Raw genomic sequence first — 11,085 nt, 5'->3', positions numbered from 1 at the left:
TAGGGAAACTTGGGCTGTGGCAAATTCATTTGTTGCTGAGGAGCATTTTTGCTGTGGAGGCTTAAAGATGGTGTTTTTTTCTCAACCCACACTGCAAATGTTAATGTTCATCTTGTGCCAGTGCAATTACTTTATTGCAGTAATAAAATATCATCCAAATAACTGAAGAAACACGAAGGAAAAAATACCGCTCAAAAACCTAAAGGGCAGATGAACATGAAATGGAAACAAAATAATGCTGGGATCTTCTGGAGCCTTCCTGGGTCTGTGACAGGGTACTGAGGGACAGGGCTGAGGTAGCACAGTGACAGAGCCTGGGGGGAGCGGACACAAGAAGAGCACCATGAAGGTTCTGGTAAGATGATTTTAAAAGACCCAAACAAAAGACCTGTTACATTGGAGCATCTAAAATCCCCCAGCCAGTACCTTGTTTCCAGCAGAAGCTGGACAGATCTGTGCCTACAAATCAGGCTCTCAGTTTCTAGTAATTAGCAGATTACAGCCTTCCTGAGCCATGAGTTGTGTTGGGAACAAGGGGCTTAATAGCCACAGATCGGTTTCTCCTCTGAATTAATTGGATCTCTTTTTGAACCCATTTATCCTTCTGGCCGTCACACATCTCACCATTTAATTACACAGTGCCTGGGGACTTCAGAGGCGCCCCTTCCCATTGTACTGAGCATAAGGAACAGACATCCAGAGTCTCACCTTCTTCACACCACTTACACAAATCTCACTGTGGGTTTCCACAACATCTGACGCTTATTAAAGCCTCATTTTCTGAGGAGACAGGATGGGGAGTCTGGTTTCCTTTTCTTAATGAGTTTTAAATTTTTTCTTCTTTTATATGCCCAAATAAGAGGGATGAGGTCCAAGTATGTTCTGAAACCTCTGTTTAGAAGGTAAACAAAAACCCTCTCTGTTCTCAAAGATTGGCTTTATTACTCTAAATTTACTAACTCTTCCTGATACAGGGCTCACCTCAGGATCACAGCATTTGGAATATGCTCTGAAACACTCGGATCATGGCAGTGAAGTGGGTGCTGTAGCCAGGCAGTGTGTCTTACTCTACACTGGATGTGATTAGAAATGCAGCTTCAAACAGAAATGAGGGAAAATACGATAATGGGGAGGGGGAAGGAAGGAGGAGGAAGGTTAGAGGAGTGAACCTTTCAAACTGCTCATGACCTCTTATTGGCTTTATGCAATGATATTCCTATTTATAACAGCCTCAGGTCAGAATTAGGCTTTTTCTACCAGTTTTATGATGATGCTGGCAATTTGATGAGTCTTTGTACTACAGAGCAAACGAGTGATTAAAGTTTTCAGTGACCTTGTGTCTAAAGAGTTCTGCTTTTCCCTCTGGGAAGTCTTAGCAAGAGAAGCCCTTGGCCTCTTTGCAGCCCCAGGGGGCTGAATTTGTTTGTTGGTTGGTATGGGGCTTTTTTTTTGGCTGGGACTACAAAGCTAATACTTAGCCTTTTATCAGAAATCCATAGTTTTCTGTGGTTCTTAAAACATTTCAATGTATTTTACATTTAAATAGAAACGAGGCCTCCTTGAAACAAATTCATTCTGGTTGGCTTTGCACATTGATGATTAAAGAATGTGGTTCAATTTTTTTGTCTCATTCTGAGCAATGTCTCATTAGATTTGCATTTTATTTCTTTTCATATCCATCATGATTTGTGTCAGCAGAACGGTTATATGGATGGACAGCTTATTATCAGCTTCAAGTGAGGAAACAGAACACAAGAATGGTTACTAAAAAAAGGGAAAGGTAATTAACACTGGGTGCCAGAATATAAATGAAGCTTGACATTTCCATTTTGTTAATCCAAATTAACCCTCGTCTTAATGTTACGGAGTGCAGGAGGGGATTCTGGGCCTCTGCTCTTGTCTCTGCATCCCCAGTGCTGTGTGTCCTGGCGTGGCCCAGCAGTGCCCAGCAGTGCCCAGCAGTGCCCAGCAGTGCCCAGCAGTGCCGGCGTGGCTTCAGCTGCTGCTGTGGTGGGACCTGAGAAAAATGTGGAACTGCTGCAGAGCTCCTACACCCAAATCCAAACCTGAGCTGCTGAGCCTGAGCAGTGCTTCGCCCACAGTGAAAGCTGCTGGTCACTTGAGAATTCACAACCATATTTGCAGTGCACTTTGCTGTCCCCGCCTTCATTCTCTCATCCAAATGTGGTATGTCTGCAAAGTAATTTGGCTCCACTATTTGATATATAAAGTGGGAGTGCAAGGAAGGGTCAGGGAGGACAAATTAAAATGAATTGAGAATCTTTATGTGAAGAGAAAAGAGGACTGGAGGGAACCATGATAACTCTTTACAAATACTTAGGGGGACATTATGAAGAGGACAGAGACCAATTACTCTCATTAGTCAGTGCGAGCGGAACAAGAAGTAAAGCTGTGTGCTGTGGAAGGGAAACCCGGATTGTGGTGGGAAAGTTCTGAGGGTAACACCACAGAAGGAATCATCAGGGGAAGATGTTTGTGCTGGCCTTGACCGAAGAACCTGCTGGAGTTCAGACAACTGACATGCAGACTCCAGGTAATTCACCAGTACAAGGGATAATTTTTTGCTGTTTTCATGTCTTCCTGGCATATATTCCTATTCAACCATGGATATTTTTCCTGTTCTTGTATCAATCCTCAGTATTTGAAGTGACACCTTAGGTACCCACCTACAGTTTGTTGCTCCTTCTGATCATACACTTCTCATGGAAATGGGAGGGAAAAGGAGAAAACCTGGGAGGAACCTGAGTGGGAATCAGGGGGAATGTATTAGCATTTGCTGAGCTGGGCACAAGGACCACTCAGGAAATTAAACAGAGGATGATATTTTGAGTTGATAAAACATTAAAATATGAAACTTGCATTTGACTCAGATCCAGCCTCAATTTTTCCTTTTTAAGCCGCAGTTTAGGAAAGCTGAACCCTTGCCAGTGACAAGTGCAGGCACTGGACTATATTGCAAAAGGGAGAAGGAATTAAATTATGTTACTTGGTGGTGAAAAGACATGAGAAATGCAGAAAAGAGGACAAAGGAAAAAGGTAACCATGGAGTTGAAACAAAAAGGCACAAGATCTTCCTTACACGATGTGTTAATAAAGGCAACGTAGTGATTTTCACTCAAAGGCTGGCTGAAGAGGTCAGGCAAGGTCCATGCCCTGGGGCCTTGGACACAATGGGAGTGGTGGTGGTGGATACCAGTGCCCTGCTCTTGGATGAAGCCTCAGCTTTCCATTGTTAAAGTTACAAACCTTTTGCTCTGTTGGGTTTTTGTTTGGCTGTTATTCTTTTCCTATGGCCTGTTGGAAATACACCCAAAGAGGGTGTAAAGCCTGCTGCAAAGGCAGGGATGGATCAAATATCCTACATGCAATGTAACGTAAAAGCCTCGGGTGGTTGGTTGGTGCCGATTTTCCTGTTCTCTGTGTGTGTATGTGGTTCAGTGGTAAGAAGCAGCGTAAGCCCTTGTTGCACACAGACTGGCACCCAGCGCTCCCCCACGCCCAAGCCCTGTGGTCCCTGTTCTGCAGAGGCTGATCCCTCCCTGCTGGGACATCATCCCTGTCCTGTTTTCATTCATTGAGCCCCCTGAGCAGAATCAGCCCCTGAGTAGGCAATGATTCAATCACCGTTTTTCTCCCATTCCCTTTCGCAGCTTTTATTGGAGGTACAGATGTCACTACATCCATTCAGGGGAAAGAGATGATCAGAAGAGGAAAGACAGGAAAACACCATTTAAAAAAATAAACACAAAGTTATGATGCCTCTGTCTGCCTGAGAAAGAGAGATTTTTATGCAGCTTTTGGCATTTACAAATCCTTTGTGGAAAGGTCACCCTGTAGTTGGAATCTTATTAATACAGAAGAACGGCCCAGAAAATGTCATGTCTTTTTACCCTGATATTTACCCAGAAAGGAGTGACTCAGCAGCCGGAGCTGCTCTGCCAGCATGGCATTAACGAGCTGGAGCCTGGGGCTGTGCTGCCAGGAGCAGGGGGTTTGGCAGCTGGTGATGGTGCCATGGCAGCTGGTGACAGTGCCATCCCTGCCCATGACCCCAGGAGCAGAGGATCCGTGCGTGCACATCCTGCACCTCCTCTGACTGCAGAGAGGCACCACTGTATGCAATGTGCATATATATAGCCAAAAATATATATGCATATCTAGATAGATGCATATAACTGTTCTAGAGACACGCACACATTTGACATGGTTCTGGGTACAGTTTTATGGATACAATCAGCCCAAGTCCCTGGAAGCAGAGGGCTCTGTTCTTCCAACTCCCCTTGTTATCAAGGAAATCTCATGATTATATTTTGATGCCCAACTTGTGTTTTTTAAACATTTGAGATCAGCACTGCCAAGGAGTAAATATTATGGGAAAGGCACTGATTCCTCAGAGATTTACTTCCTTTTATTTTAAATGGCCCCCCTGGCTGCCCTTTGCCTGGGCAGAGTGTGGGGCTCCTGCAGGAACAGGATCTTGCTAATTGTACTGGAGTCATTTTGCTGCATATATCGTAACAATGTGAGCGGTGCAGTGTGATGAACATCTACCTGGGGAAATTGAAGTCGTCAATTGCTATGGGCAGCACATTTTAGAATGAGTACAGAAAAAACCCCAATAGATAAGGGCTTTTAAGCCACAGAGTTGTAAATACACACATAATTCTTTGAGCAGTTTTAAAATACAAACAAAAGTAATTTCTTCATTAGCTATGGAAATTAAACGGTGGCTGTGTGGAGTGGGGGTTTCCACCCCCTGCCGAAAACTAATGATTACAGGAAAACACAAAAGCCATTTCTGGTAGCAATACTGGCCACACTAAGCCATGGGACACTGCCCAACACCGGCCACTCCCTGCTCCCAGCTTCAGACTTGCCTTAAATAGCAAGGAAATCATCCCACAGGAGGGAATGCTGCTGCTTGCTCTTCTGAGAGGTTTAATTAATGTTTGCAAAACGCTGACAAGATACAAACGTACTCCAGAAGCACAAAGCACGACACAGCTGCCACCGCACCCTGCAGGACGTGGGGACTGAGTGTGGGCAAATAATGGCTCAGAGCTCTCAGGGTTCAGGCTGCCAGGGCAGTGTGTGGTGCTGCAAGGGGAAGGCAGAGTGCACAGTGAAAAAAGGCAGGAAAAATGCTTTTCCTCTGGAAAATCACTAAGAAAAAATTTGTCTGTCATCTGTAGTTGAACTTTATATTTCAATCTTTAAACTATTGCTTTTAGTTATGTTTGTGTTTGCTTCCTTCAAGGGGATTTTCTTTCAGTTTGCCTTAGTGGTGACTCATTTTACCTTTAGTATGTTTTGGCAGAACTGAGGTATTTATTTTAGCAGAGGAGTGAAAACAGTTTTGAGCGTGTTAGCGATCGCCGCGGTTCCTGCCGTGTCACCGCGTGTTTAATGCCGTGGCTCGGGCTGGCCCAGCGGAGCTCTGAGCACACACAATCAATCCCCATCACACCTTACACTGTACACAATTTCTTCATTTCTAATACCTTGCACAGTGAAATATTTTGCCAGTTCTGACATGTTGCAGACTCACGCTGGATGGAGCTGGCTTGTTCAACGTTTTCTAACCCATTACAGTGTCTTCATTTTACTTTACTGGGCATGCAAGAGCTCAAAGTGGTGTTTGTGACACAGAACAACTGTGATACACCACCTCTGACTGGGGAAGTTCTCAATACTCACTGCTTCTTTCATTTTTATTTCCTGTGGGATTTGAGGTTCCCGCTGCCCTGTCCTGTCCTGTGACCCAAACACTGATTTCCTATCAGGACACAGGTCGAGCACGAACACTCATCAAAGAACACATGATCTTGCGTGGTTATTCACTCACTCACAAGCTGACCAAATTTTGCAAAGGGCAGAAGGTCTCTAGTGCTCACCTCCACAGCCAGCATCATGCCAGTGAAAGATTTTATGGGAATGCATTTGCATTTCAGGCTAAAATACCCCCAGTCTGGGTTTTTAGAACCACACCCAGTTCTTTAACAGATACAGTTCCCTTCCACTGGAGCTATACAGCCTGAGTACCACATTACTTCTCAAACCTGTTTTGAATCAAAGCTGGGTTTGTAGTGCAGCTACAAGTAGGCTGTTTCACAAACATGATTTGCAGCAAATACCCTTAAGCCAACTCTTTAAAGATTGATTTTTATAAATGTGCTTCATAAATAGCAATATTTTCTAATTTCACAGCACAGGAACAAATCACCACCTTATTTCCGAAGACAGATTGATACTCCCCAGCTACAGGGGATTTCCATTCCAATCTCTGCCACTGCCACCTGCTGCCGGAGCAGCCCCTCCCTGGCTGCCCACAGGAGCTGCAAACCACCTCCAGGACATGAGGTTTGCTGGGTGCTTCACCAGGGAAATATCAGTATCTGTCCTCTGCCAGGGAGCAGCAGTCTCTGACACTGCTGCTGGCCACAATTTGTGCTGAGCTCTGGCAGACCTCAGGGTGACATGGAGTTTTACTACAAAGCATGAGGCATTGTGTAAAGCTTCCTTGCCCCTTGTGCTGTAAAGGCAGGACTGACCTCAGTGGTGCCAGTGGCTCAGCACAGCGATGTCCCTTTGCCTTGGCTCCCAGAATGACAAAAAGACAAGAGTAGTATTAAATTTACCCCCTTCTTCCCTTTGCCCCCAGCCCACCTCAGGTCTATCTCACCATTACCCTCCTGGTCCTCAGGCTCTGCTGCTCAGTGGGGCCCTGCTACTGCTGCCACTGATGATTGTACCCGAAACCACAAAGGAAAATTGACAGACAGCAAGCAAACCAATGGCTTCTGAATCCAGCTCCAGAGCCCCACGTGAAGATCACCCACACCTCTGTGTGGGAGCTATTAGTGTTCATATTTGTATAGTTTTTTTATGAGTGTTATAACGATGAACAGTGACATGTCCACGTGTCTGTGTACACACACGCACAGACCCCCTGACGTTAGAACTCTGTGCCAAGGAAATTATGTTTCACGTAATTTCTAGTGTCATCTTTGACTAATTTGCGTTTCTTTTCTCATTATGGCTCATACCTCATTGCAAAGGTGTCCTTCAAACCAGAACATGGGAAGAAGACCAAGAAGTGACAGACAGCAAGGAATAATCTTAAGGCAAAGCCCAGGAAAGCCATTGCCACTGTCACATCTCTGGTTTAGCACCCCCATCCCACATCCCACATCCCACATCCCACATCCCACATCCCACATCCCACATCCCACATCGCCCCTTCCCACAGCCGGTTTCCTCTTTGGAGAATTTGTTTTCCCAGAACTGATTCATTGTGTCCCAGTGGGCACAGGTTCCCCTATCACCCTTCTCAATCAAGGAACAAAGAAATGCCTAAATCTGTGAGATTAACTGTGGGTCATCTGACAGCTACACAGAGCCACAATATGCAGAAATACAAACACCCAAGTGCCATTTTTCCACCTTCTCAGCACCCCCTGCCCCGGTGTGATGTGTCTGGGCCACTCTGTGTTGAAGGTGAAGTGAGTCCCTTATTGCCCACAGGTCAGACATCAGAACCAAAGTGGCCATAAACTGGCCGCAGGACATGTCCCCAGTGCTGTGACCCCTTGCTCTCCCCCTGCAGAGGGTGACGAGTCTGCAGGGGCACCGAGGACACTTCTGCCGTTGGGGAGTAAATCACAGCTCCACTGGTGCAATCTCGTTGTTAAAATAGCCTGAGAACATCATAAACAGAACTCATCTGGGGAGATATTTCATCTCAGGCTTTGATGACGAGGTCAGCTCTGCTCAAACACATCCTTCAGCTACAGGTCAGCCCTTTCTGCACATCTGTTTTGAGATCTCCATACCCCATTTGCTCATCCCTGAAACGCTGTCACAAGACCCTTTGGGCTCCTGTCTCCCCCTAAAATCCTCCCCAAAACTGTTGTCTCTGGTGGCATAGGTGGGTGCTCAGAAAACGTGCGCTCACCTTTCTGCTCACATGTGAATTGTACAACACAGACACAGTTTGATCTTTGCCTAATACAGAATTAAACATTATGCAACTCACTGAGTGATATGTTTTGTCCCATGAGAGATTTGCTTCAGAAATACAAAGACAGAAAAATACTCATCTTTCATTATCATACCAGTTTTTAATCAGCTGGGAAATGCTGCTTCTTCCCCCAGATGAGTAGGCTGGATGGAAACAATGTTCTACCTCTGCCTCCCCCAACACCTTTTCCTTTTCCCATGGAAATTTTCCATTTTAATTAGATTCTTTTATTACCGCCCTCTTTTCTAGCACATCTTTTCTTGCTATTAAACTTTTTTCCCTCTACACATCTATTTTTCATTTTCTTCAATTGCCAAGAGCCACAGCATGTGTCCATGTGCATGTGCTGCGGGAAGGAGAAGAAAGAGATAAGAAAAGAATAAAAAGAGAGAAAAGATGGGGAAAATTCATCTGACAATTGTTGGAAAGACCAGCAAAAGTGCTGACAAGGCACTTTCATGAAACCAGAAAGTTTTCCTATTTTGCCAGGATGGAGGTTACACCCACAGTCCCTTCTCCACCCTGGCTGCACCCCAAAAGTCTAAGGGGGAGTTAAGCCCTTGCTGCCTGTTATAGCCACTGCTCTGCCTTAAGGACTTTATACAGAGAACAAACCAAGCAGAAACAACTAATTCCTGGTTTCTAAGCCACTCTCAGCTCACTGAAAGCTCTGGCCCATGATGCTGAGGAGGGGGATGCTCATGAACAGCGTGGGGCTGCCAGCCCCAGATCCTGTGATTCGCTGTGGGAAATGCTGATTTGTGTCTTTCGTTGATGCATGTTAATGCTTTCATTTGCATTCCAACTCCAATGAAAAATTTATGACTGTTAAACTTCTGTATGTCATAATTAAACACAAACAATAATTTCCAAATAACTGTTTACCATGCTGCATATTCAATTGTGCAATCAATCTCAGTGACTCTTTTTCCTTGCAAATGAAGGGAGGCGGGCCCGTACCCGCCACGGTGCACTCGCACCGCAGCCCATGGAAGATGAAGAGTCAATCTGACATTTCAGGAGAGAGCGGTTACCTGTGGAATAAATAGATTGAAGCCCTGTCATTCTCAAATAGATGCCACCTCCTCCTGCTATTTGTTTGGAGGAAAGCTCCCAGAGAGATGGATGGGACAAGTGCTGTTCAAACATTAATCTTAATGCAGAGAGAGAGGGAAGCAGCTGCTTGCAGAGCTCTGCCAAGGAACCTCAGACCTGCAAGGAATGCGTGTGAGCTGGTCCCAGCCCTGCCACTGGCAGTGGTCCCACAGCCAGGACCTGCTCTGGGAGGAGACAGGGACCAAGTGACCAGCTGAGACGCCCGTGCTTGTGTCAAGCGCTAACAACAAGCGGGCAAGGGGGTGTGCAGGGAAAGCTCCACTGAGAACTGGCAGAGGAAAAAGACCTTGGCATGAGGATAAAGTCCTGCCAATGGCCCCCTCCTTGGGCATTTCTGTCCTTGGCTGTTTTTTTAAGCCATGTATTGTCAGGATACAGCAGCATCTGTTTCCTTCGTGGCACAAAACCTGAACTGGTGACCTGCCAATAGGTGCCGATGGGTGATGGCTTCACAGGGAACTGCATTTGTCCTGCAAACAAGGTGAATAAAAGACATAATGGAGTTCAGTGATGCAATACAGATAACAGTGTCCTTTTACATTACTAACAACACACACTCTGCTGCCTGGGTCCCTGTTCTCCTGAGGACACCGCTAGGAAGCTCTTTGTAAATAGGATGTCTCAGTTAATGTCCTCTCCCAAGCAGCACATTAATCACCCTTTGTGAGTGCACAGTCTTGGGGAGTAAGGTCTGCACTGGGTGTGAGGAAGCTGTCGCTCCCAATCTGAGCTGTGTGGGGACTGTCCACAAGCCCACATCTTCTCCATGGCTGAAGCCAAGGCTGCGGCACCCTCCGCTGCCACGTCTGAGGGGATGCCACCTGTGCCAGGTACCAAACGGGCAGGAGAGCCGGTGTCTCAGCAGCACGGGGGCTGCAGACGGGCCACGAGCCCCCTGGAGGGCTTGCAGAGGGTCTGTGAAGAGCAGGAGGGGATGGAGAAGACCTTTTTGTGCAGCCCCTGAGCTCTGCTGCCTCTATGAGCAGGTGTCAAGGAGTCTGAAGTGCGCTTGTTAGCTCAAGAGACCTCTAATTGGCTGTGAAGGATTTCTTCTCTCGATTGTGGGTTTATATTGTCCCCAGGTTGGTTCTAGTGACTGGAAGCTATTTCCACCCAGAGATTTTGTGAAGTGAAGTTGAATATTGTCCCAGACTGGGTCCTTAAAGATGGTTCCTGTAACTCTGGTCCCTGCTCATGCAGATAAGGACACAGCTGGCAGCACAGGAGCCCTGCTCTGTCCCGCTGCCAGCAGGGCCAGGTGTGCCCCGTGCAGCAGCCAACAGGGGATGCTCCCAGCGAGATCGTGTGTGCTCAGCTCTTGCCACAGCCAGAAGATTTCAGCTCTCTGGGCCATCGGCTTGCTGGCTTTCATAAGGACTGATTCCCTAATTAAATTAAATTCTTTAGCAATATTTAATGTTGCATATGCAACATTAATTTTTGTCCTAACATGATCGGTGCCATATTCACACTTGTTTATTTTCAGGGTGTTAACACAAACTCTGTTGTAAACACATTTTCACAGGTCAAAAGCAAAGCATAAAAATCAACAAAAATATTTGTATAATGAAGATTCCCAGTTCTACAGTAAATGTGATGAGGGAAAGAATGTCTTGAGAGCAAGAGAGGCTGTTGGAGGGCCCTGCTGCTCCGAGACTCTTGTCGTTCCACAGGGGAGCTTCTCTCACAGCGACATCCAGCAGCAAACCCCACCTGGGAGTTTAACTAACCCCAGAACATTTTGTCTTCCCTTCTGGCTGAGCCCCGTGTCCTGCCTGGGCAGGAGGTTATACACGGGGTGGAAAGTTTAAGGGGAAAAAAAGGCTCTGAAAGGCACAGGAAGCCTCGCTTTGGACTGCATAGATTCAAAGTGCTCCCACTGGGACCTCAAAACTGTGTCAAACAAATGTAACTTATTGTCTCTTTCC

At 46.1% G+C, this 11,085-nt stretch overlaps 1 long non-coding RNA gene across 1 annotated transcript in view; it reads right to left on the bottom strand.

Annotated features, from left to right (window-relative positions):
- Window positions 1–9,499: 9,499 nt before the first annotated feature.
- The window catches only part of LOC108445893, an 8,026-nt gene continuing 6,440 nt past the window's right edge, over window positions 9,500–11,085 (bottom strand). The window contains exon 3 of the long non-coding RNA XR_001860914.1: window positions 9,500–9,627. This is a non-coding gene — a long non-coding RNA (uncharacterized LOC108445893). The remainder of the gene's footprint in view (window positions 9,628–11,085) is intronic.

Source organism: Corvus brachyrhynchos, unplaced genomic scaffold (assembly GCF_000691975.1).
Source record: "Corvus brachyrhynchos isolate BGI_N302 unplaced genomic scaffold, ASM69197v1 scaffold283, whole genome shotgun sequence".
Taxonomy (NCBI): Eukaryota; Metazoa; Chordata; class Aves; order Passeriformes; family Corvidae; genus Corvus; species Corvus brachyrhynchos.
This window is presented reverse-complemented; position numbering and strand designations above follow the sequence as displayed.